Source organism: Onychostruthus taczanowskii, unplaced genomic scaffold (genome assembly GCF_017590055.1).
Source record: "Onychostruthus taczanowskii isolate IOZ18803 unplaced genomic scaffold, ASM1759005v1 scaffold95, whole genome shotgun sequence".
In the NCBI taxonomy this organism is placed as follows: domain Eukaryota; kingdom Metazoa; phylum Chordata; class Aves; order Passeriformes; family Passeridae; genus Onychostruthus; species Onychostruthus taczanowskii.
This window is the reverse complement of record NW_024507546.1, coordinates 1,018,475-1,044,791: the sequence shown is the minus strand read 5'-3', so window position 1 is coordinate 1,044,791 and position 26,317 is coordinate 1,018,475. Positions and strand designations below refer to the sequence as shown.

Below are 26,317 nucleotides of genomic sequence, written 5' to 3'. Positions count from 1 at the left end.
GTGCTGTTTTCTATTATCTGGTTATATGAAGAATAAAATGGTGTTAAAAAAAATAATAAAATGTAATAGACCAGCTTAAAAGTGGGGTCCTGCACAATTTTCCTCTGCCTCTCCTCAGATTTTGGATCCTTGTTCAAGCTGGAAAGTGGAGGGAAATTTGATTTGATTTGTTTTGTGGGTATTGTCATGTTGGCATTTTTTTGGCTTGTGTCTGCTTTCCAAATTGGGAAATTACATCAACATTTGCATTTTTATTCTTATTTTAGCGCATTCTCAGGCTCACTTTCAAGACAAGGACTTGAAACCCCATGTGTATTTCAAACTTTTTTTTTTCTTCACTGGAGTTGATTTCAGATTTTATTTTCTCTGATTGAAAGAGGACAAATAGAACAGGTATCATTTTATCAAACTCTTCTGAACCACATGTACTTAGGCAGATAAGGGCCCAGAAAGTACCACGTAGATCTGGTTTTATCAGGATTAAAGCCACCAGGAGGGCAAACATAGGAGGCAGTGTGCCAGGGGCGACCTCAATCTCCTCTTCTCCAGCTGAACAGACCGAGTGCCATCAGCTGCTTGTCATTGCTCATTACCCTGTTTATAGGTGTGTGTCAGGTCTGATGTTGATATCTGTGTCTCTAGGAACTGAAGTCATAAATTGAGTCAAGAGTACTCCTCTAGAGAGATCAGCATGCATCCCACCTCTTCCCTGTGTCCTGCTGCATGACATGGTATTATCAACATAACAGGGATGTTTATTTGTGTCCAGGTACTGCTGCTCCCTTTTCCTCTTTCCCCTGGGGTCAATTTCTACAGCCAGCCTCACCAGGACTTTAAGGGCTTTAAAATATGCTACAAACTCTGAAGGACTGCGCTTGGTGTGAACAATACAGAATGTTTCTGCTCTGGACCTCATCTGGACCTCCACCAACAAGCCAGTGCTCAGGTTGCTGTTGCTGTGCTTCCCATCTTATGTAGTTTAAAAACACTTTACTGTTCTCCCAGAGCTCCCAGGTACCTTCCTGCTCCCTTCCTGTCTGCTTGGTGGGCCTGCTGCTTTGCCAGCACTGTGTTCTCTGTGCCTGCAAGCCTACTTCGGTACACACCAGACCAAGAAAGTTCTCTAGTGCCACACCTGGGTGGACAGAGCCTCCCATCTGCTCCACTCTAACCCACTCTGCAGATTTGTGCTGGTGCTTCCCACCAGCAGAAGGCAAACTGCGGCACAGGAGAACACTTGAATCACAGAATCATTCTAGTTGGAAAAGACCTCTGAGATCATGAAGTCCAACCTGTGACCAAATATCAGACCATGATACCCAGTGCCATGTCCAGTCTTTCCTTAAACACTTCTGAGGATGGGGACTCCATTATGACCCTGGACAGCCCCTTCCAATATTTAATAACCCTTTCAGTAAAGAAATTCTTCCTAATGTCCAATCTGAACCTCCCCTGGTGCAGCTTGAGGCTGTTTCCTCTCATCCTTTCCCTTGTTCCCTGGGAACACCTGGCTGTCCCCTCCTGTCAGGGAGGTGTGCAGAGCCAGAACATCCCCCCTGAGCCTCCTTTTTTCCAGGCTGAGACCCTTTCCCAGCTCCTTCATCTGCTCCTCATAGGACTTGTGTTCCAGACCCTTCCCCAGTTCTGTTCCCTTCTCTGGACACACTCCAGCACCTCAATGTCCATCTTACAGTGACAGGTGCAGAACTGGGCACAAGATTTGAGGTGTGGCCTCACCAGTGCCCAGTACAGGGGGACAATCACTGCTCTGATCCTGCTGGCCATATCATTGCTGATCCCAGCTGGGTGCCATTGGCCTTCTTGCCCACATGTTGCTTCACATTCAGCCACTGTCGCCAGCACCTCCAGGCCCTTTCCCTTTCCAGCCATTCTTCCCCAGACTGGAGGACTGCAGGAAGCTGTTGGGGCAAAGTGTAGGATCCAGAACTTGGCCTGGTTGAACCTCAAGTCCTCCCCAGTGACCACAGCAGTCTAATTGTCTCCTATCTTTCCTCCTGGAAACAGTTGATAAGAAAAATCCCTTGCTAAGGCAACACCTCTGGCAGTGCAGGGAACTATGTCTGAGTGTCCATCATCTGTGAGGACAGCCAGCACTGCTCTGGAAGGCACTGCAAAAGGCTGTGTCCTCTGGGAACAGAGTGCCCCCACTGAGACCATCCCCAGCCAGTCAGTTTTGTGTTATCCTCATCTGGCATCCCTAGCCATGCAAGCTAGGGGCTTTCCCTCCCTGCCCCCAAATCCAGGGCTGTTTTAGGTTACAGTGTAAGATGTAACCAAAAGTATGTATTCTGACACCATCTTCAGAAGCTATTAAAGGAGGTGGGGCAATGTTCCTTATCTCTTTCATGACTCATCCCTGATAACTCCAGGGGTTTTCTTCTGTTAATGGGCCATCGAGTCTCACTACATGACTGATAAAACTACATCATCCCATTGTGAGATACTCTGCCCAGCGGGAGGAGCCAAGCATTCCGACCTGGATGTAATCTGAGGCTTGGAATGGCACAGGCAGACTGATCCACTGCATTCCCAGAGGACAAGAGCTATATAACCTCCACCGGACCTTCAGAGGAACACCAAACCCTTCTACAGGATCACTGCTTCAACAGAACCACATCTATCACTTCAAGAGGACTTCAGACACCATTAAATGGGACTGCTACTGCCACCCTGACCAACAGGCTTTCAGTTCTGACTTGGGATCTCTCATTGGTTTGTTTTCAAGCTAGCACAAGGTCTGGCTGTAATTCATGCAATGCTATTTCTTTTCCTAATTCCAGTTTTCCCTAGGGGTTGCTCCCTGTAAATAGGCTTCCTTCAGCAATAATAGCACAAGGTGTACATTTCCCACCTTCTTTACGAGCCCCTTCTGCCTTTCCATATTTTTATGCTGTTCTGATCTTTCTGTACTTAATTAGGTAATACCTTTTCAGAACCCATCCCCCTCCAACTCTAAATTGCTTCCCCTTTCCTTGTGCTTCCCCTTTTGCACTTAATTTTTTGTCTTTCCTAATTAACCTCTTGCAATGCTGAGATGCTAATAAAATCAAAGGGAGAAAGGATTTTTATGGGACCCAGAGATTGTTTGAAAACTAATAACCTTGCTAAAGTAGATTTAAGAGATGCTAGGTGCAGCCTTGCTCTCAGTGCAAACCTTGACTCAGCACATATGCAAACAGGCTCCAAAAATAGCTTGCACTTTTCCAATTCACATGTGATGCATGTGCCATAATTCTGCACTGTGCTTTCCAAATATAGCACTCACACACCATTGGCTGGTCTAAATCCGTGGACATTTAGCTTTTTCAATCCAGGCATCAAAGCACGTGGCTGCACAGCTTTTTCATAGAGGGATTTTTCTCCTGAGCACCTCCCCCTCTATTCACAAAAATAAAGAGATTTATCTCCTCCCCTGTGCAATTGCTTAAGATCCCCGTGGCAACTGCAGAAACCCCTCGTGAGGAGAAGTGACATTAGGTGTTGGCTCAGAGGTATTTTTAGCTTCTTGCCATTCTTTAGCTTCTAGCAGCTGGAAGCAAAGAGGTAACCTGTCACCTTGAAGCCAGCCAATTCCCCTGGAACAGCAGCAAGGGCTCTGCAGACCAGCAACTCAGAAACCACAGCAGCGCTTGTCTGCACGTGGATCTGAGCAAGGAGCTTGATTAGAGACTGAATGAAAGCCTGCTCTCCTGTATTTCAGGGATGGAGACTGAATGAAGGGCTTTTCTCCTGTATTTCAGGGACAGACACTGAATGAAGGGCTTCTCTCCTGTGTTTCAGGGATATACTCTGAATGAAGGGTTTCTCTCCTGTATTTCAGGGGAGCAGGTGAATTTCTGGGAAAGGACTGAAAAGGCAGAGCACTGATCTGATCACTGGGATCAAAGATGGGGCTCTGAGCAATCTGGGCTAGTGGGAGGTGTCTCTGTCCATGGAGGGGGGTGGAACGAGGTGAACTTCAAAGCCTTTCGACCCAGACCATTCTATGATTCTGTGATGACCATCTCTTTGGAATAAAGCAGCTAGGGAGTTGGGGAACTATGTTTGCATAGTCCACCACAACTCCAGGACACTACAGGTCCAGCGATGCCTAACAAGTTTCCACCTACACTTCAGATCATGGTTACACACCCATTGTGGTACAGGCACAGGAATAGGACACAGCAAGAGTCTACACCCCATGAAGGGACACTGCAAATTGTCTTGAGGACTTCTGTTGCTAAAGCAAATATGACACAGACATAGAGCAAAAGCACATAGTGTCCATTCAAATGCAGCCCCAAATGTACAAGAATAACTCTGTCCCACCAGGCCTTATTTCAGAGCAGGTGCTGTTCTTCCTGCAGCTGTGGTGAGCAGCTCCCACATCTGCTATCAACAGTGCAGTAGAAATGTGAGGAACATCCATACCTTCTTTCCAGTGGTCCTGCTGGATGATTCAACACTGCTTTAATCCCATATCAGTGGTCATTAATTGTGCCTGAAGGGAGAAGACACATGTGATACATGAGTCTTATCACTTAGCAGATAAGGTCTTCAAGTTCCTGTAGTGGTAAGAACAGATCTGAAGCAAAGGACAGCATACCTTCTTGGGGCTGTGCTGTGCAGGGCTAAGGGCTGGCCTTGGTGAGCCTTGTGGGTCCCCTCCAGCTCAGGAGGTTCTACAATTCTATATTCTGTGATCTCTCAGGCTGATAACACTGATATGTCCTCCAAGCCTGAGGAAAGGAATTTAACCTGCAGAAAATCCAGGGACTGAGAGACAGCCTGGGCCAAACTCATTTGGGATCAATACTGCAAGGTCCCAAGTACTTACCGACAGCACACTACACCTCCTTTCTCTTATCTAAATACCCTGCTACTACCACTACCTTGCTTATCAAGTCCTGCTTTACACTTACTGAACTCCGGCAGCTTTGCTCCTAAAATATATCGGCACACAAATATGCTGGCATGACTCAGAGGTGGTAACATCAGTGGGGATTTTTTGCATAGCAGCAACGTTTAAAGATGAAAATTAATGCAGCTACTCTAGGGGCAGAGGGAGAAGTCAAGGAACTGGCAGCTCAAATCCCATTACCTGTGGGTATCTTTGCAAGCACTCACAGACTCTGACCAAGGGCCTTTCACATCTGCTTCAGCTCATGGTGCAGATGCTTAACTCTTAAAAACAGGCACTGAAGGGGAAACCTCTTGAGGGTTTGCAGCTTTCCTTCTATTCAGCCATCTTCACTGCAACACCAGCATCTAACACTTCATTATTCCCGAGGAAAATAGAGGGAATTTTTGCCAGAAGGGACTTGGGGGTGCTGGTGGGTGTGAGCTGGCCCTGTCCCAGCTCTGTGTGCTGGGACCCAGAACCACCCTGTGCTGGGCTGAGCCCCCAGTGTGGGTAGCAGGGGAGGGGAGGGGGGGATTCTGCCCCTCTGCCTCGCTCAGGTGAGACCCCACCTTCAGCACTGCATCTAGCCCTGGCCCCAGCACAGGAAATACAGGGAGCTTCTGGAGCCAGGCCAGAGCAGAGACACCAAGGGGATCAGAGGGATGGAGCAGCTCTGCTGGGAGGAAAGGCTGAGGGAATTGGAATTGTTCAGCCTGGAGAAGAGAAGGCTTTGGGGTGACCTCCTTGTGGCCTTCCAGTGCCTAAAGGTAGCCTGCTGGAAAGATGGAGAGAGACTCTTGACAAGGGCTGGAGTGACAGAGCAGGGGGAATGGCTTCAAAATGAGAGAGGATAGGTTCAGATTAGACAGTAAGAAAAAATTGTTCCCTGTGAAGGTGGTGAGGCCCTGGCACAGGTTGCCCGGAGAAGCTGTGGCTGCCCAGTCCCTGGAAGTGTCAAAGGCCAGGGTGGATGGGGCTCTGGTCTAGTGGAAAGTGTCCCTGCACAAGGTAGGGGATTTAGAAATGGATGATCTCTAAGGTCCCTTCCCACCCAGCCATTCTATAATTTTATGATTCCTATCCCTCCTGTCCCAATCCTTCAACTCCCATCAGATTTTCAGATTTGTACAAGCCACTCCTTGGGGACAGCAGGGCTCCAAACTGCTGATACCCAGTTTGCAGTGGAAGTACAGCAGTGACCTGGAGCTGCTGACTGGGCACGGGTCACAAAGGGTGTCTGAAAGGATGTCCCCAAGATGGAGGCTCTGCTCCATTCCCCCATGAACAGAGTGGGTTCAGCTCTTGCTGGACCACCTCTGCTGCTCAGAGATGCAGATGGAGCCCACAGCCCGGCTGAGCTGCCACAGACTTTGGGCTAGAGCAGTGCCGAGGAGCTGGTGTGTGACAGACAGGCTGTCTCCTCCACTCCTGGGTCACCATGGAGCTCCTGGATGTCACTGTGCAGCTGTGGGGGGGATGTGAGTGTGCTCTTGGCTGCCATTCTGTTTGAGGGAAGGCAGCCTCATTTATGCAGAGTTCTGAATAAATTCCCTGCTAACCTCCCAGCCATCTGCCGTGGCAGTTGTACCTTCAGAGGCAGCCAACCAGCTCAGCTGCCAGCAGCACGAAGCAGAACTGGTGCCTTCTCAGAGCATGGGGGCTGCTACCAACAGAACTTGAAGTCAGGCAGTTTTCCTGGGGGTTTCCAAATGGTTGCTCTTTGTCCAGTGGCATGAAATGTAAGAAGAGTGTGAGGCACCTGCAATGAAATGCAAACCTAGGCAAAATTCCTTTGGTTTGGTTACAAATGTGAGTCTCAGGTTAGATTCACAAAAGTTCAAAGGTCTGGTGAACTTGAGATGGGCCTTTTGAGAACCAGAACTAGATGCTGGGAAATTTAGAGCCCTGAGCACCCCTTTGAGATCAAGACATGAGTGAGGAGGCACCAAACAAGGGGGCAGGTTCATCTGACAGGCAGTGACTCTGGGAGGCTCAGTCAGAAGCTCCAGGTCACTGCTGTACTTCCACTGCAAACTGGGTATCAGCAGTTTGGAGCCCTGCTGTCCCCAAGGAGTGGCTTGTACAAATCTGAAAATCTGATGGGAGTTGAAGGGCTGGGACAGGAGGGATAAGAATCATGAAATCACAGAATGGCTGGGTGGGAAGGGACCATAGAGATCATCCATTTCCAAATCCCTTGCCATGGGCAGGGACACCTTCCACTATCCCAGGTTGCTCAGAGCCCCATCCAACCTGGCCTTGGACTCCTTGCTGCAGGATACCGTGAATGGTAGCTGTTTACAGGCGTTCAACTGGTCAAACTCATGGAAGAGAAATCCCTTGGAGGTTTGTATCTGAAATAAATTCCACCAATTTGTGAAGCTTCTGGACATTTCCTGGGTTCAGGGAATGGACTCAGAGCAAGAACAGCACAAAGAGTCATTCCTGTATACTGCATTATTTCCTTGACCAGCACTCAGGGTTCAAAGGTGCAAAAGTATTTACAATCTCAAGTTTTACTGAAACAAGGGAGTTTAAGTTTCTATGCCTTTGTGATTCTGCAGAAGGGTGGCTCACCACCTCCCACAGAGACTTTTGCTCAGTCTTGCCATGACATTCACACAAGTGGCTGATGGAGGAGGTGCTCCACATGTGTCCATGGTCTGTAAAATCAATGTTCAAAGGCATAGCTGACCTAGTACAGGCCAAGGAACAAATCCATATGGTTGAAGGGCAGGAATTGTCCTCTTGGGCAGTGTTGTCTACAGTAGGAAGTATAAAAGAGACATTGGCTTAAGCATCCATGAAAAGATTAAAGTCAGACATCATCCCTCACATTTGTGAGGGGATCAGAGCATGACATGGGCAAATACTACATTCAGCTGATGTGTGATCATACTCTGAGGGTGGAGAGGCCTTGGCACAGGTTGCCCAGGGAAGCTGTGGCTGTCCCATCCCTGGCAGTGCTCCAGACCAGGCTGGATGGGGCTGTGAGCAACCTGGGATAGTGGATGGGCCCATGGCAGGGGGTTTGAGCCACATGATCCTGGATGTCCCTTCCAAGCCAGGCCATTCTGTGATTTCTATGGAGCCACCAGAGCTCAGTGATAAATCTTGCTTTCCTTACAGACGAATGTTCCCCCACATCAACTACTTTGACTGACATGAGTGGAGCAGTGCCAGCTTACACCAGCAGTACATCTGCTCCCACATCTTTACATAACTGCTCCTGAATTTTTCCCTTTTTTTTTGCCTCTCCCCAAAGGTAAAAAGAAGCTGTGATTATGCTGGATTCATTAGAGAATTCCACCAAAATTGATGCCACCATGATGATTATTAACAATATTTGTTGCTGTTCATATTTTAAGCCCTTTAAACTTTTCCCCATGTTCCTTCAGAGCTGGGCTGTTAAATTTATTCCCAATATAATGGCAAGGGGAAAAAAAAAACTTTGTAAAAACATTAGACATGCTGCAAGACTTGGGCCAAACCTGATTTACAGACACTCTAGATGATCTAATAATGTACAGAACATTATCACTGTTCATGCAGCAGTGAGCAATTTGATGGTCAGACCATCAGTGTTTCAGAAAAGGGGAAAGCCACAATGCAAGCAAAAGGATGCTCTGTGGAAATGAAACAATTCACAGTGGGGCTCTGCTTGCAAAAGCATTTTTCACCCTCAACATTAATGTTTATCTGTTCTAAAGCATCACCTATGGTAAATGCCAGGCACGTTTACTATAGGCACTGTGTTTACATCACCCTAGAGAGAATAACAGTGGTTTGGCAGCCTGCAAAGTCTTTTTAAAAATAGACTGTGAAGCCCCTGAGAAAACGACAGGCTCTAAAAATAGGACTAGAGCTGAGGAAGGCCAAAAAAACCACCAAAAATAAAAACAACCAAGCTTTCCTGATGCGAAAGCTCAGGGTCAGCTCCAAAATGTGAGGTTCCTTCAAGGACACATAATGAATGCAGTGTAGTGCTCTGCAATGAATGAAAGCTCCTTCTCTGAGGTGTTTTTGTGCCGCACTGGTCTCTCAATAAGGGGGAAGAAGGAAAAGGCACAATTTTAGCAAATCCAAGTAGGTACAACCTAGGGTTTCCCCTTCTTCCTACCCCTGATGAGCCCTTGATAAAAATGACTCCTAGAAGTGGTGTGGATCTCCCTTTGCTTCTCCCTCCACACACACCCCTGCCTCTGTTCTCTGGTGACAGTGTTCCTTCTCATACAAACAGATTTTGTGAGCACATCTTTGCTGCACTGGCACAGAGACAGACCTCAGGAGGCTGAGAAAATCATTGTAATAACCCAAATAATTGCAAGCAAGCGTCCCAGATTCTTGGTTATTAATGATGAAGCTAGCTGGACATCCCATTTTCAACTTTCATGCCCAAGTATCAGGATAAGGCATGAGGCCTCTGCAGGAGTTCAGACCCTCCTTTTGGCCCATGGCACTGGTAATTTTTAGTATCATTCTCTCATAGAATGAGAAAATATGAAATATTTTATGAAATAAAACCAGAGCCCTCCAGTGGCCAGAAGCACACCAGTAACCTTGCTGGAGGCTAACCAGAGATGGACTCCAAGTTAGCTGCCCTACTTTAACTTGGCACCAGCCAACAACTGGTTTGGGAAGGGCTGGACAGCTGCAGTCAGTGGGATATACTGGGACAGACACATGTGGGGACTGTGGGATCCCATGGGTTAAAATCCTGGCATCACTAGTGGAGAAGACACTAATGAAAACAGGGAGCCACTTAAAATGGCCATGGTCACCTGTTGGGAATAACTTGACTTCCCTTAAAAAGTGGCAGGGGAGGAAGAGGTTAGCCTGAGTTTTTGACAGGAATGCAACGGAAAGGCAAGCCACGGGCACAGCCTCGAGTCAGGCACCCCAGAAATGCCTACCACCTTAGAGGACAGCTGTGAACCTCCTTAGAGGACAGCTGTGAACCTCCAAGGAATTCTCTCCCTGTAAGGTAGGCACCAAATTCAGGCAAAGGAAGTTGTGCCTGTGCTATAGGCAGCTGCCTTACAAACAGCTGCTTAGCGTAGATGTTTTGTTTCCTTGGTCAGTTGCCTAAATGCACCTCTTCTTTCTCCAGTTCTGTGTTATTTACCGAGGATTGGATTCAGCAGAAGCTGAGCCTTGTGTGTGTGTGTCATTCAGAGTCTCAGGATCTCCTAATGGTGGATCCTGGAGGTGTCACAGCACTTCCTTTTTGGGATTATCCTATTCCTGTGATCCTCCTTGTCAGGTGCTCTCTGTTGCAAAAGAAAACAGGTTTTCTTATCTAGGGTTTCCTTCCTTTAACTTTTACCACCCCAATTTTGTGTGGGTTTTTTTTTTTTTTTGTTTTTTTTTTTTTTTTTGTTTTTTTTTTTGTTTGTTTTTTTTTTCCCAAAACCACAAGGAAATTGAGTTACTTCTGGAGTCATGGAGGTGCCATGCAGTCTCCTGATTGTCAGTGCCCTCCTCACAGGGTAGGTACACTCAGCAGCAGATCCAGGCTGCTCTGGGTTTCTCCAGCTGAGGAATGCCACGGCCGAGTCTTCCCTCACAGGCTGCGTAAACGTCAACCCTGCCCCAGCTCTCTTTGCTCCTGGGACAAACCCTCCAGAGGAACAGGAAACTTTACCAAGCGTGAAGCAGATTTTCCCCACAAGGTTCCAGTTCCATTTCCCTGCCCACTCCAAAATGCTGACAGTGTAGGAGTGCTCCATTCCACAGAGTTTCCAGATACCAGGATGATATTCCCAGCTGGCACAGTGGGCTGGCAGTTTTTCATGCCAGGGAGAAGATCAACCTTTCAGCCCATATTAAATATTCTCTCATGGACCTTCAAAACCAATACATCTCTGAATACAGAGAAGCCATTTAAAAAAACAACCCAGGACATAAGAAGTATGAGCTGACTTATTCTCCAGAAACCTCAATATACTTTTAATGGAGGAAACAATGGAAAATAATGGGAAAACATCTAGAAATGCAGTTTTGCAGAGTCATGAGCCTGGTATGGCTTTCTACAGATGAAAACTCAAGAGCCAGAAGAAGACTAGTAGAAAATTTATCCATTCTTTTTCTTCTTTCCCACCACAGGTATCTCAATCCTCAGACATCAGTGAGCAAAAGTAAGGATTTTTTTCCCCCAGCAGCCCTATCAAAAAATGGCTTTAAAATTATCACTTAATGTAGCCATGATATTATGGAAAATCCTTGCTGGGATTTTTCCTCTCCTGAGAAGCTGAGGAGCCTCAGGAGAGAAATGTAAACAATTACTATCTGCTGTTGTGGAATGCAACAGGTGCATCCATGATTGGTCCATGTGGATTGTTTTCCATTGATGACCAATCACAGCCACCTGTACCAAGGCTGTGAGCAGTCACAGGATTTTTGTTATTTTATTCTGTTCTGTTCGTTCTTGTTGAGCCTTCTGATCTCTCTGTTCTTTTAGTATAGTCTAAATGTAGCATTTTAATATAATATCTAACATAATAAATCAGCCTTCTGAAATAGAGTCAAGCCTCATGGCCCCGCCACACGTGGAGAGTAATCAACAACTTGTATGTTTTTTTTCTTTTGTGGCAACCCTCCCAGAATAGAATTTTCACTCTGCCACAATTCATCAACAGAATGAAAGGGGTGTCTGCATTTGGAAGAACTCAAGGAAACATTTGGCAGGGTTCATAAGACAAAAGGAGAAGATCAAACAGGTGATAAAGAAAGAACTGTGAAAGAAATTTTGAAAGATTACAGAGGTACAGCTGGAGAAACTTCCTATGGGTGAAAAAGCACCCCAATGGCCTAGAAAAAAAAATGTTCAGGTGTGTTATATACTGCTTTGAGATCAAGATGACAGGGAGGAGATATGACCAGAATTTAACCAAAAGCGCAATAAAGTGTCTTTAAATACCTTAAAACAAACTGTCTCCATGCAAACTGGAGATACTTTGGTTTTATACAGCAGAATTTATTGCAATCGAGACAATAAATCAGTGTTTTACAGCTTGTTTACCATGCATGGAGCCAGTCAATCCAGCTTAATTACTTGCAGGACATGAGCTCTAGAGATTTCTGGCTGCATTATTCAACACTGACATACAGCCCTCAGAAGACTAGAAACAGGTCCTCATGCCAGCAGCATACAGATGATATCCAGGTGGGCAGGTACAATAACACTGAGAAACAGACAGTCAGGAAATCCTTGTCACCAGGACCAAGGGAAAAACTGAGAGTCTGTCTGACCTCGGTTAGCAAGGAGGATCATGTTAATTTATAATCACAGAATCATAGAATGGTTTGGGTTGGAAAGGAATCTTAAAGATCATCCAGTTCCATGCCCCTGCCATGGGGAGGGACAACTTCCACTAGCCCAGGTTGCTCGGAGCCTCATCCAACCTGGTCTTGGGACACTGCCAGGGATGGGGCAGCCACAGCTGCGCCGGCCAACCTGTGCCAGGGCCTCAGCACCCTCACAGGGAAGAATTTCTTCCCAACATCCAATCTAAACCTGCTCTCTGTCACTGTGAAGCCATTGCCCTTTGTCCTGTCACTCCAGACCCTTGACAAGAGTCTCTCTCCATCTTTTTTGGAGGCTCCCTTCAAGCACTGGAAGGCCACAAAGAGGTCACCCAAAGCCTTCTCTTCTCCAGGCTGAACAATCCCAATTGCCTCAGCCTTTCCTCCCAGCAGAGCTGCTCCATCCCTCTGATCCCCTTGGTGTCTCTGCTCTGGCCTGGTTCCAGCAGCTCCATCCCAGAGCACAGCCTTTTGGCCTGGGATCCTTTTGCTGCATTCCTGACCACCCCATGTGAAAAAAGTTATCTCCAGTCTCTGGATGGAATTGTTTGGAGACATTTTTTCCTGGTATGTATCCCATTCTCACTACTGCAGCCTTTAAAAGGAAGACACAGACTGGAAAGACAGGTCCCGAATGTGTCCTGGACATTAGTTCTGCATGTGTTGGATGGGAATCCTGGAAAGTGACTTTACCATGACAGAACTCTGCCATGGGTCTTAAGAGGAGTACAAATTCTTTGATTAGCAGCAAAGAAGTCTGTGTTGCTCTAATTGCCAGATTAAGAACCTTTGTCAGCTTAACCATCCCCAAAAGATGCAAATCAGACTGTAACAGGATAATCATCCCCATCACAGTCCTCCACAACTGAGGCCCTGCTGAGCAGGGAATGTTACTAGAGGTCAGAGAGGAATTTTTTCCCTGCATCCACCCCAATAGGAGGATTTGTGGTGACACTGTCAGACTCAGCAGCAGACTGCTGGTGTGTTTGATGCAGCCAAGCTTGGCCAGGGTAAGAAAATGCTTTAAGCCCTGCTTGGCCTGACTTTTGGAGTCAGAAAGTAGAGGTTTCTTGTTAGTTCCTTGAGAAGCTCATCACAGCATTGGGCTCTGCCCTGTCTGAAATGGTTTGATTTTTTGGAGGAGTTAAACCACACCTGGATCCCTACATAAGACTCCCATTGCCATTCACCTCAGCAATGAGTCCTGCAGTGAATGTTGAGTGCTCTGCTCCCTCTGATTGTGCAATGTTAACTGGAATCAAGACCACATCTCTGGCTTGCACCAGATCCCAGCTATCCAACCAGAGCAAAATGTCCCACCAGCACCTTTTCTAAGCCTCTCTATATGTCCTTCTCTCTCCCACACCAGCTTTTTCTCTCTCACAACAGCATGTGGCTGCTCCATCAGTTCTACCTCCTAGGAACCAGCCACTTTCTGATGCAGAGAAAGCTGCAGCTTTGACATACAGGCAGCTCATCAGCTCTGTTTGCTGTCACTCACTGCTTCAATTTTTGTGCACGTGATTCTATTCACTGAACTCCCACCTAAAAGAAAGATTTTAGATGTACCTAAACATCTACTCCCTTTACTCCTCTCAAAGACATTTCCTTCTCCTAGCAATTGATTTCCAGAAAAGCAGAGATTAAGGAGCTGTTTCTTACAAGCTGGCAGCAGTTTGAGTATCCTCTACCGGCACGAAATGGGATTTCAGTCACTAAACCTTGGATGTCTGTAAGATCTCCCACTCTTCCCATGCCAGCAAATATCCTCCCTCCCCTGAATCTGCTTTGCTGTGCTCCCTAGCATCCCCCACAATCCCAAATTCGGGATAACTTCAGCTGTGGTAGCCAAAAGAAAAAAAAGAGCCTTTTGACATCAGGTGTGTTAAGACACGAAAACTCTCTGCTCTCTTGCTCTGTAGAAGCCTCAGCCACACTTGTGTTTGAGACTTTTAACAAGAATGTTTGTGTTCAAACAGCTATGTGAGCATGGGATCAAAGACTTGTCTCACACCATAACAAAGGCATTTCCTGCTGCTGCCACTGCCCCGGGGAAAAGAGACAGCTCCACCGTGGCACGAGAGTCACAGCATGGCTTTGGTCATAGATTTAGAGAATCACAGAATCAGCCAAGTTAGAAAAGACCTTGGAGATCATAATCTCCAACCTATGACCTAACACCACTTTATCAACTAAACCATGCCACAAGTGCCACATCCAGCCTTTTTCAAACACCTGGTCCATGGAGTCATCCCATCCTTCACTGATAGGAGGAGCAAAGACTCCTCCTATCAGACGAAAAGAAGCATAAAAGCACCTGCTGCCAAATCTCTAAGCTACACACCTGTCTATAAGATGGCATTCATACCTAATAATGAAAAAGAGTTGACAGTATAACAGTACTGTCATTACTTTATTGTATTTTAATACATACCACCAAGATTAACAGTAATTTTAAAATTCTTTGATGTCATGTGATAGAATACTTCCAGTTTGAAAAAAAAATAAAAAGGATTTTTTAGTTTCCTTTCAGCAAACTTTAAATGGCACTGCTCTGCCATGAGAGCTTGGTGACAAATCATGGTGGAACAGCTCTTAGCCCTCTGCAGTTCTGTGCACTTCACACATGGGGAACATTCCTGTATTTCCTTGTGCACAGAGAGCTTTCAGTCATCCAAAAGCATCTGATTTAGTGTTGGCAAAGTCAGCTCTGTAATAACCCAGGTTCCAGAGGCTGAGTGGAAATGGAGAGCCTTTCTTTAGCTCTTTTTTTTTTTTTTTTTTGTGTCATCCTGTAACCTTTAAATTGGAGCAGCACCTCTGCTATTGAATTCAACAGGAGATTTCATACAGTTTTTTTTATGAGATTCATTATCTGGGGAGTACATCTGCCATCAATTTTAAAGCCAGAAAAGATTGCTATGATCATGTATTGTACTTAGAAAAGGGAGCAGTGGAATCTCAACCTACTGGCAGAGCAGCTCTGCAAGGCAGCTGGCACTTCTCCCAGCCTTGCACCTTCCCTGTCCTCTAAATATGCAAGTTAGTATCCACAAGTTAAAATCCACTCTTCACTGTGTCAAAACTGGCTGGATGGCCAGGCCCAGGGAATGGTGCTGAATGGAGCTATGTCCATTTCGTGGACAGTATATCCAGAGGTGTTCCCAGAGCCAGTTCTCTTTAAATGACAACCTGAACAAGGGGATTGAGTACACCCTCGGTCATTTCTCAGATTACACCCAGCTGGGTGGGAATGTGGATCTGCTGGAGGGATCTGGACAGGCTGGATCCATGGCCCAGGCCAGTGGTCTGAGATTCCACAAGGCCAAGGGCCTAGTCCTGCCTTGGGTCACACCAGCCCCCTGCAGCTCCAGGCTGGGGCAGAAGGGCTGGAAAGCTGGGAAAGGCCCTGGGGGTGCTGGGGACAGCACTGGACAGGAGCCCAGGGGTGCCCAGCGGGGCAGGAGGCCAATGGCACCTGGGCTGTGCCAGCCCTGGTGTGGCAGCAGGGCCAGGACAGTGACTGTCCCCTGGGCTGGCACTGCTGGGGCCACGCCTCAGATCCTGGGGCACTTCTGGGAACCTCAGGACAGGAAACACATTGAGGGGCTGGAGCGTGTCCAGAGAAGGGAATGGAGGTGGGGAAGGGTCTAGAGCACCAGGAGGGGCTGAGGGAGCTGGGGGGCTCAGCCTGGAGAAAAGGAGGCTCAGGGGGGACCTTCTGGCTCTGCACAACTCCCTGACAGGAGGGGACAGCTGGGGGGGACTGGGCTCTGCTCCCGGGAACAAGAGATGGGATGAGAGGGAATGGCCTCAACTTGTGCCAGGGGAGGGTCAGGTTTGACATATGGAGGTATTTTGTCATGGAAAGGGTGCTCAGGCACTGGAATGGGCTGCCCAGGGAGGACAGGGAGTCCCCATCCTTGGAGGTGTTCAAGAAATGACTGGACATGGCACTCAGTGCTCTGGGCTGGGTGACAAGGTAGTGTTTGGTCACATGCTGGACTTGATGATCATAAAGGTCTTTTCCAACCTGAATTATTCTGTTATTCAATGATTCTATGATTCTAAGGTACCCTAATGGAATAACCTTGGCAGGCAAACACCCCACACTTCTGTCAGCAAAGGAAGAGAAAAAAATCTAGAGACTGTCCTAGAGGCAGAGTGTGTAGGGGCAAGTATTCACACAGCGCTGCAGAAGAAAAAAAAAAAAAAAAAAAAAAAAAAAAAAAAAAAGATAATCAGGCATTGGAACAGCTTATTCCTGAATGGATCCCGCGCCCTCTGCTGGAGCGCTGTGCTCATCCCAGCCCAGCCAGGGAGGAGGGAACAGAATACAGGTGCGCCATGGCAAGGTCAGAGCTGGGAACAGGCAGGGGCCAGTTAGAAGGGAGAAAGCTCAAAGGATATAATGCAATGTAAAGACTATTCATGAGGGGAAAAGGAAGCACTACACAATAGGTGATGAAAGGAGGAACTTGCTCCCTACAGGGTACCCAGAGGGGCATGGAAGGACGAAGGGATTTGGGGCTGTCTCATCCCCCTTCACAGCAAAGATCAGACCCCAAAATTTGGACACTACAGCAGAGGGGACTTTGGAATGTCAGGTTTACTAAAACATCATCAGAAATCTCAGGCATGCATGAGAACAGTGCCAATGTTTTCTGCAAGCACAGGTGAAATCAGTGATATGGATGAAGGTCACTGGCTGCACAGCCTCTAGGGAGGGCTCCACCTCCACCTGTGCTGCTCAACTCACTGCAGCCACTTTCCCAGGAAGTCCTATGATGTCCTTTGATGTCCCAACAACAATACTGTGCAGCAAACGTAAGGCAAGCTATCCTTGCAAACTTCTCCAGACCTCTGGCTTCAGGGATACTCAGAGGAGGGGCAGATCAGTAGATGCTGGAATGGCCACTTCTGAGAATGCACAGGACAAAGGCATCACTGAGACTCAGTCCTTTACAGCACAGTGTATTTGTACCTCTGACACCTGGGGCTGCCTCCAGTCTGGAACTGCAGCTTGGTCAGGAATGTGGGTGGATGAAAAGCCCTGGGAGCTTTCTTCCCTCCTTCTGTGATGCCCAGGTTTGATTCCTATGTGGACATTTAAAGGAATGGCAGGCCTGTGTGGGGTGTGCAGAGCAATCAGAAGTCACAAAGTGAGCAGCTGCAGGAGGCAAACAGCACCTGGTTGATTTGGAAGGAGCTATAGATACACATCGCTATATAACAAGTTTAGGATGGGAAGTGACTTCCTGAAACGCAGTATCAAAACCTACTGGAAAGGGTGATTTTTTTCCAGTAATAAACAAGGAAATGATTCCTCTATGAGTATGCAAATTGCTACTCAGCAAATGGCCTGGGCTATAGGGAGCTGTTAATGTGCACAAAATCGATACCCAGACAGTTTGTCTACTCCACTCAAAGGCAAAGACAGCAGCCACACTGGCTTGGATTTGTCTGGGGTTTGGAATATAATTTCCCCCTTTGGAAAGAGAGAGTGCTGTGCAGACCTGATGGTTTCACCAAGAACCTCAACACTTCACACAGATTTGACCAGCTCACAAAGAGAAACAGACACAGGGTTGTCACATTTCTCTGCTGAGAACATGACCTCTTCCTTATTCATGAGCTTCACTCTTCACTTCTCACTCTTTGTGACTACTTGCTCCTTTTCCAGGAGTGGATGTCTTCTGCCTGCAATAAATTTGAAAATTAGGGATGAACTCTACACAGTGCAGCCAATGTCCATTGAGTTATAGTTCAAGACTCTTTAAGGGTCTGTGGACAAGTTTTAAGGAGCCCATAAAGGTCACAAAGAAAAAATAATGGGTTGTCAGCAAGCTGATATTTACTGTACTGCTATTCTCATCCCCACCAACAATATTTAGAGTATCTGCAAATAAAAGACTGGGAAACAGTTATTTTACTCCATCAGAGCTTGGGAAAAGTCAGATCTAGATCTCTCCAAAGGGTCAAAGCTATATAACACCAGTTAATACCATTAAACTGTAGAAGTTGAACGGACTTTGATCTAGACATAAGTTTCCTGTTTCTGCCAAACTTCTGCCTTAATATTAAAGTCTGAAGAATGACAACAAGAAGACCACCTAAACCTAGAAGCTCACTGTTTCCCATTTTTAACCATTCCAGGATCTTCTTTTTTGATCCCATGACTGGACATTTCACTCTAAAACCTTCTGACCTAAACAAGGATACTCACCATTACCACTGTGCTTGTTTATCTCTCCAAAGAAATCAGTGTCCTAAAGCAAAACCTTCCATAACAGAAATTATGGTGACTTTTATGAAGGACATTTTTTGTATTTATCAGGCATTCATTGATTCAATTCCTTGTTATACAATTAATTGTCCTTCTACAGAAGTTAAATTTACCAGACTGCAATACCTAAGGAAAATGTTTTAAAGAAAGTCACCACCACCTTTGTTATTCTGCAGACTGCAGGCAACAATGGAGGATTAAGTGAATGAAGTGCTGTACATAATTCCACAATTTCCCTTGAAAGTCATGAGTGAATATCACTCAATTCTGATAAACTGTCAGCATTCAATCTGTCTGCAACACAGTTTCTGCCACAGTTATTCAACAGAAGAGATGCTACTCTGTCTTTGATTTCATTTCTTCTAATTCAATGACTCCCCAAACTGTATTATCTACTGGGATCACTAATTCACTTCTAGGAAAATAATTTTAACAGACCAATTATGACAGCATATACAAATTCTGAACTTAAAATTAATAAATTTATAGACCTCCTTGCTGCTCCTTCCTGACATTTGCTTTATACCTGTATTGCCACGGATGCAGTTTAATACTCTGTGGGCCCTTATGGTGGATGCAGCTGAACTGGTCAGCCTTGCACAGTTTATGCCTTCATAATTAACCCTCTAAAAACCTTCTCCCAAACTTACCCTAAGCCGAAATGGTTTAAAAAACCCTCTTTATCTTATCTGCAGTAAGTCAAACTGAAGAGGGTGTCACAAAATTTAACACCACGCAAGGGACTGAAAAAATGTAGGACGACAGATTCCTGGGGCTCACAGACACAGCCCTGGAGTGGCCTCACCTTTTGATGGGGCTCCCTAAATCCCAGATTTCAGAAGGAAGCTATGAAATTAGTATTTACAAGAGTGGAGGCCAGGGCTGTGTTTGCAGCCTGACCAGAAATGCTTTTATCTCCATCACCCATTCACAGTTCTGAGGAGTGACCCCTGCAGCAGCCTGAGGCAGGTGAGATGACCACTCCTCCCTTCAGATCTTTGCTACCTGCTAGATAAAAAAGACATTTTCATAGGAAAAAAAATTAATAGAAGCATTTTAAGTTTTACTTAATAAATACAAAAGGGGGAGAGGTGGTGGTGATAGGGAGATAAAGGGGTTTGCATCATTGTAACCCAAATCTGATTAATTTTTTGGGGTGAAAAGATGATTTATGTGATATTGCCTGGACATTATACATCTACCTGTAGTTGAGAGCAATCTCAATTCTACACATGTCATTGCAGGTTTGGAGCACTGCTGGTGCAGGCTGGCAGTGATGGGGTCTGTAATGATGGGATCCAAAACACAGCTCCTCAGCAGCATTTGTGCCACTCACTTTAGTGCAGTGGGGTTTGGGACAGCAACTTCCCTCCAGAGGGGAGAGAAGAATCATCTGGGCTGGATGAAGAAGGGAAAGAGATGAAGTAAGCAAGTGTAGTTTGAAATGTGGCAGCTGAGAGAACAAAAGACTTTGTAAAACATGCAAAATACGTGAATTAACTCAAATGTGCAAATGTGTCCAAAGCAGTGAGGGCTTTGGGTGAGGGACAGGGAGCAGACAAGCACATGTACTCACCAGTAACAATGCTGCCACAGTGGTGGGGGAGAAGAAAAAAGAAAACAAAACTGTGTGGGAACCATTGCCCTTCAGCAAGACACAGACTCCTTCATGCAATGGGAAAACAAGGTTTTTTCCTTGACTGTTGTCTCCTTGCTCTCTTCCAGCACGACTGTGAGGCAGACACATGGATAAATACCATGTACGTGGGCTTACCTTTGTGGCTCCCGAGTCCAGAAGCAAGCAAAAGCTGAGTGAAGAGTAATTTGGAGATTGCCACTGAGCATTCCTACATACAGTGCCCATTATGGAGCAGGACAGATCTCGTGGAAGGTGGTAACACACTGCAGAGTGCCCAAGCTGGCTCTGTTTAGTCTTGGTATCCAACCAGACACAGAATGCGGGAGATGCAAAACCATCTTCACCAACTTCATCTTTCCTTGAGCAAGGGCTGGAATGGAGTCAGACACGTCCCTCACCAGCACTACACTGATCTCCAGCCAGGAGATCACTCCAACCTGATGGCAGGCAGAGCTGTCACAGCATGGAGGGACCACCCCTGCAGGACCAGCAGGGGGACTTGCCAAATTATCTTCACATCTTTCCGTGTAGCAGGAGTTCAGTGCAGCACTGCAGCACCCACCTCTGAGGAAGGTGAAATTCTGCAAGGGGACATGGACTGTCCTAAAAAAGCTGCAGACCCATATTAACTCCACATCAAACATTTAATACGAACACAGTAAAGTCCAAGAGGGCAACCAGCCTTTTTGACATAAAAAACCCCACACAATACTTTAAAAAATACTGATTTTATTCATGTCTAGCCTATTCAACAGTGGATCACACCAGCAGGAACAACCACAAATATCGCATTACAAGGTTTCATCAGGTTCTCACCTGTGCAATGCTGGATTTGAGTCAAGCACATATTATGACACCACCACTAATACAATGATTGCTGTTCAAAGCTCACTTGAGTCCCATCTCCCTGGTGCACTTCCAAGCCCAATAACCTCGTTTCCCACTGTGTGTGGGATTGTCTGCAGAGAATTTGTGTTCTCAAAGCCTGAATGCAGCAAACACCCTGAAGCACATACTCTAGCTAAAAATTCCCTATACCTCATTCTTTCTTTATTTTTGAAAGGGTTCAAGTTTTCAGTGAAACAAACAAAAAAGAACCCACCACCACCAATTTCTCAGCAATATTGGACCTGACCTGTATAAATAAGGTCCGGTAAGGGAGCTGGAATTACTTATCTCACCACATGACCTGGCCTGCTAATTCCAGCTGTTTTTCTCAGAATGATGCATCAGAGCAAGGTTTCACACCAAAAGCAAAGCACCCCTATCAATATCATGCCTGCTGATGGTGTGGTGCACACAGTATGGCCCAAGGTTTCTGCCCCATGGATTTCCCCAGTATATTCACACTTTTCCAAAGGTAGCCTGCACCTATACTGACTCTGAAGACAACTGCCCTTGCAAGAAGGATTCATGGCAGCTCTGGTCACTCATGGTCAGTCACATGGCCTTGTCACACAGATCAGGATAAAGAGACTTGGAGAATTCCCACAGCTGGCCTGCACTGAGAGATAGAGCAAGTCCCTTGGGACTGTGAAGAGCATTTTGCCTCCCAAGGACTGCAGGCTGACATCCACACCCAGGACTAGTCAGAAGAGCTGCACCAGGAGCAGCCTTCATCTGGCAGCTCAGGGTTTCTCTAAACCCACTCCTACAAGCCTGTGGGAGCCACAGGTAGTCTGGAAGCTCCTGAGAGATCCAGACCCTCAGCCAGCAGCACAAAGATGCATTGAAGTCCCAGAGCTGCCAAATCAGAGACAGCTGCCTCCCACCTCTTTTCCCTCACACACTGATGCTGAAAAGTGCCAGACAGGCTAAAAGTCACTCAGGGAGATATAGAGGGTGTTACTGATAAAGAGTTCTAGGGAAGCTGGATGCCCAGATTTCCATCAAACTACCTTCTGGAAATCCCAGCTGTCACATTTAACTCCACTCTTCCCCTCAGGCTTTCCCCTTCCAGAATCAATTCTTCCTACCCCCTCCCACTTCCCTGTGCAGAGAGCTGGCAACGCAAACAAGCTGGATCCACACATGGTCATGGAAATTTGGCTGCATGGCTGACTTTTGCTGCTGCCAAAGGGAGGGAATTTCAGGCCAGAGCACCCCTCTCTGCCCTTCACTTTTCAGAGCTAATTGGTTTTTCTATCACTTTCAGCATGCCACAGCATGGACTCATGGAGCTTGAAAAGCAGCAGAGGTTTTTATCACCATGGTGCAATGGGAGAAGACTTCAGAGCATTTTCTGGGAACACCACATACAGTTATATTACAATTGCAGAATTGTCTGGCTATTGTGTCTCCTAAGTCACACAATGGACTACAAACAGTGCTATTTCAGTGAAACTCTCTACAACCACTGAAAATAAGTCACTAACTCCATTAGAGCAGGCAATGGACTCACATGTTCACAAAAAGTGACTATAGATGCTAAAGCCAGGTGCTTTGTAGGTAACTGAGAAACACGTCTGGTTTGGGCCCATCCCCCAGGCAGCAGATATTTTGCATGAAGAGGATGATTACTGCTTGTAGAGCTATATGAAACATCTACCTTTTTATCCAAGTTGTGAAAGCACAGCTTTGAAAAGCACAGTAATCCAAGGCCAAAAAGACAGGCAGACAAATGGACAGACTTTGGCCACCCATTTGGTTTTCTTAGAGAGAGTTCTTTGCTCTTTTAAGGGCTGACCTCATGCATTTGCCAGATCTGGATGCTCCACTTATAAAAAAGGTTTAAAGGAATTTTCAACAGCAGACTCTTCTGGAGGTGTCCTGTGTCAATCTCCATCTTCCCACAGGACTCGGTGCTTGTCTGGGTGTTTTGAGGAACAGCTGCTATTTAGCCACTGGCAGTTGAATCCTGCTTTATTTAGTTTTCCCAGAAATAAGACACATTGGAATCTTGTAGGGGATTCTCCCTGCTTCCTTCCTCCAGTCCCTGCTCACATTTAGTTTCAGTTTCCTGGAACTGTGTTGACCCCTTTAAAAGCAGCAGCAGCAAGAAAACCACAGAGCAAGGAAAACAGTTTCCTGGCCATAAAGATTGTACCCCCTACATAGAGAGAAACTCCACAAACTTTACAGGAAGAAGATGCAACAACATCTTTTGCAACGTCCTGACATGACAGCCTTGCAGCATACAGAATCCAGCCTAGCAAGGAAAAATAAAAAAGGTGTTGTGTTAAAAAAAATGCGCAAGAAAAAGGTGTTATTTTACAGGGATCACAGTAAAGCCACAACAACCTAAAGGTTCATTTCTTCATGAGAATGTTTGAAGGGGGTGAATTTGAAATCTGTTGTCAACTGCAGCTGGCTAAAATGGAAAGTCCTACATTTCTTTGCTTACCTTGATGCCTACTGGGATTGGCTTTAGAGCCAATTTTTCCTTGCAGCTCCTGGGAATTACACACCCGTCTTCTTACATGAGACAAAATATATTTAATAGAAGGTTGCAAAATTTGTTAGGATGCATTGCAGTGCTGTGCTCTTCAAGGACAGAGACACAAGATCTGATTCTTACTGTAATGGGGACTTTGGGAATTCCCAGAGCCATTTTCATGGCATCTAATTTTAGGTCCTTTTAAGATAGATGTGTAATGACAATTTGGCTGCTAGCCCCTCCCTTTGTGCAAGGCTGAAAAGTCTATCAAAGCAAATAAGGGAATTTAATTTTTTTTTTTAATTAGATCTGAAACAATTTATGAGACAGCAGAACAAAAAAAGTTGGGTCTGCAAGAACTTTTCTTCCTTTAGGGACTTCTCCATTGTCACACTTTTCTGCAGTCCATTTCAGCTGCATCTGTGCTGGTGACTCATAAAACCTAAAGGGCTATTAACAAGTTATTAAAAGTATCAGCAGTCTTCCACAACAAAAGAAGGAGAAAGAAAAAAATGACTGGAATAAATGAAGGACTGCACCCTGTGGAAGTGATCCACACTGAAGCAGATCATGAAGAACTGCAGGCCATGGGAAAGTTCCTGGAGGATTTGCTTCCATGGGAGGGACCCCCCACTGGATCATAGGAAGAGTGTGGGGAGTCTGTGATGATATTTTCTCTCCCCTGTAGCGCTGAGGATGGAGAGCGACAGAGTGGCTTTGGGGAGCACCTGGCATCCAGCCAGGGTTAACCCACCACAGCTACATGGATAGGATATGATCTTAAATTCACCATTTTAGGACTCCAGAGTGGTAAACAAAACTCTGAGGTCCAGACTTAATTGTTTGAGCAGGACTATTAATGAGCTTAAACAAGTTCAGCTTGTGCCTGACAAAATGCTGAGCAGCTTAAGCCTTGCACTGCAAAGAGTTTGTACCATTTATGTTTTTAAACACCATTTTCCACCACAACTCCCATTCCCACTCAGTGCAGGGGTTTGAAAGCAGCTTATTCCACGATGAAAACCATACACTTTCCAGTCTCAAGCTCCCACAGCTCTTGCTACTGCTTGGCAATGACTCAAGTAGCCAGAAAAAGAAAAAGAACAGGCTGTAAAAAGTGTGGCAGTGAGAAAGCTCTGGGCCAGAAGGTTGTTTGTCACATTGCCAAAGCCCAAAGGAGGAGAAAGAAGTGGGAGAAACATCAGAGATGGGAGAAACCTAGAAAGTGAACAAGATTCATAAGGAGTTCTGCCTAGGTCTGAAAGGAGAAAATGTCAACAGCTCAGAAAATATATAAATATGCATCCTTATGTAAACATAAATATACACCAACACATTAACATCTGGTCTTCAAAAAGTTTTCTAAGACAAAGAAAAACCAGGTCTACCAACAAAATGCACAACTTGCTTGCTTTGAGTTCACCATAGTTGTGAGCAATCTCTGCTTTCCAGGCTAAATATGTGCTGATCTTCAAAGCAAAATTCCCTCAGCAAGTTTTCTTTCATGACAGTTTTTTCCCTGTTAATTTATATGTTGGAGAAGAGAGTTTTCACTCCAGGGATTACAGAGGATGAAAAAATTGAGATGCTGAGGCCAGCTCACAGTTTTCAAGAGATTCAGAGCAGCAATAATTGAATCCAAGTATTGTTTGGAGTTTGGTAAAGCAGAGACCAAATCAGACAATCCAGAGGCAGAAAGATATGTCTGCAGGAGCTGTGTAAATTGAATCTCTGACAAATGCCTGGACTTCCCAGCACTGTGAACAATCACAGTGGTGGTTTGGTCTGATTCTTGTTCTAGTTTTACACTTACATGAATGACATGGATCTTCCCCAAAGTAGTAGAGATGTTCCACTGGGAAAGAGGAGAGGGTGAGACTCTAAATAGTCAATATTTGATGCCTAGGATCTCCTTTTATTCATTGTGCATATTAAAAATAAAATAAAAAAAGCTCAGAAATTGTAAAATATACTCTCTTACTCTTGCAGGGAGATGATACTTCCTCCTTTAAGATTTTCAAATTTAGGAAAACCCTCTGGCAGCAAACCTGACTCCTCTTGAACTGGTAGTGCTGCATGTTTAATGAGTGTAATGTTACCTCCCTGTTCAAAGCAAAGGTTGTGCAAAAGAATCATTGTCCCAGTAAATAAAAAGGTAATGAATTTTATAAACAGGTTTTTGAGTTTAGTATGAAAAATATTCTTGAATTACCTGTAAATCTAAAAGCCAGAGTCTAAATTTTTCTGGCCAACCTTTCATTGGATGTTCTAGAAACAAAGCATCTGCAAGGATGAAAAACTGCAGTCTTAAGCAGATCTCTGCAAACAGCTTAGAAAGAATAACTGATCTGTTTTATTCAGTTACAGCAGAACAAACAGTTGTTCAATACTGCAAATATTGGGAAAAAACCAACCAGTTATGGCCAGCAAACCTCACATTCTAAATCTGTCCACTAAGCCAGGGTTTAGCTAGCACAGCACAGCAGAGACTGGCATGAAATCATCCTATATCCAAATTTATGACAGTGTTGGAAAACACCATCAAAATAATGATTACTTTCATCACTCAGACAGACAAAGCAACAGGAAAGGTTTTGACTGGGCCAGAAGAATGGTAGGTGGACCACAGAAGATTTTTCTTTCTCTGTAACTCTATAAATACGAAAGTAACAAAGCACCATGAAGGCAAATGTGAAGCATAAGAGAAACAAAATACCGAAGTACTCCTTGCCTATGACTTACTCATTACTCAGTTATTGCTTAGTTACGTTTTAATACTATTTAAAGTACAAAACTAAACCAAGAATT

At 45.5% G+C, this 26,317-nt stretch overlaps 1 protein-coding gene across 6 annotated transcripts in view; it reads right to left on the bottom strand.

The window, feature by feature from the left end:
- The window catches only part of LOC121347849 (potassium voltage-gated channel subfamily A member 6-like), a 58,086-nt gene that overhangs the window by 10,667 nt on the left and 21,102 nt on the right, over nt 1-26,317 (bottom strand). For 3 of the 6 annotated variants that reach the window (XM_041426796.1, XM_041426794.1, XM_041426801.1), the window contains exons 3-4: nt 20,269-20,714; nt 4,432-4,501 (exon numbers count right to left, since the gene is read on the bottom strand). The gene's annotated coding sequence lies outside the window, so the exon portion shown is untranslated. Of the gene's footprint in view, nt 1-4,431; nt 4,502-16,563; nt 19,893-20,268; nt 20,715-20,848; nt 23,282-26,317 lie in introns of those variants that run through there. The other 3 variants (XM_041426797.1, XM_041426799.1, XM_041426795.1) reach the window with 3 other exon arrangements.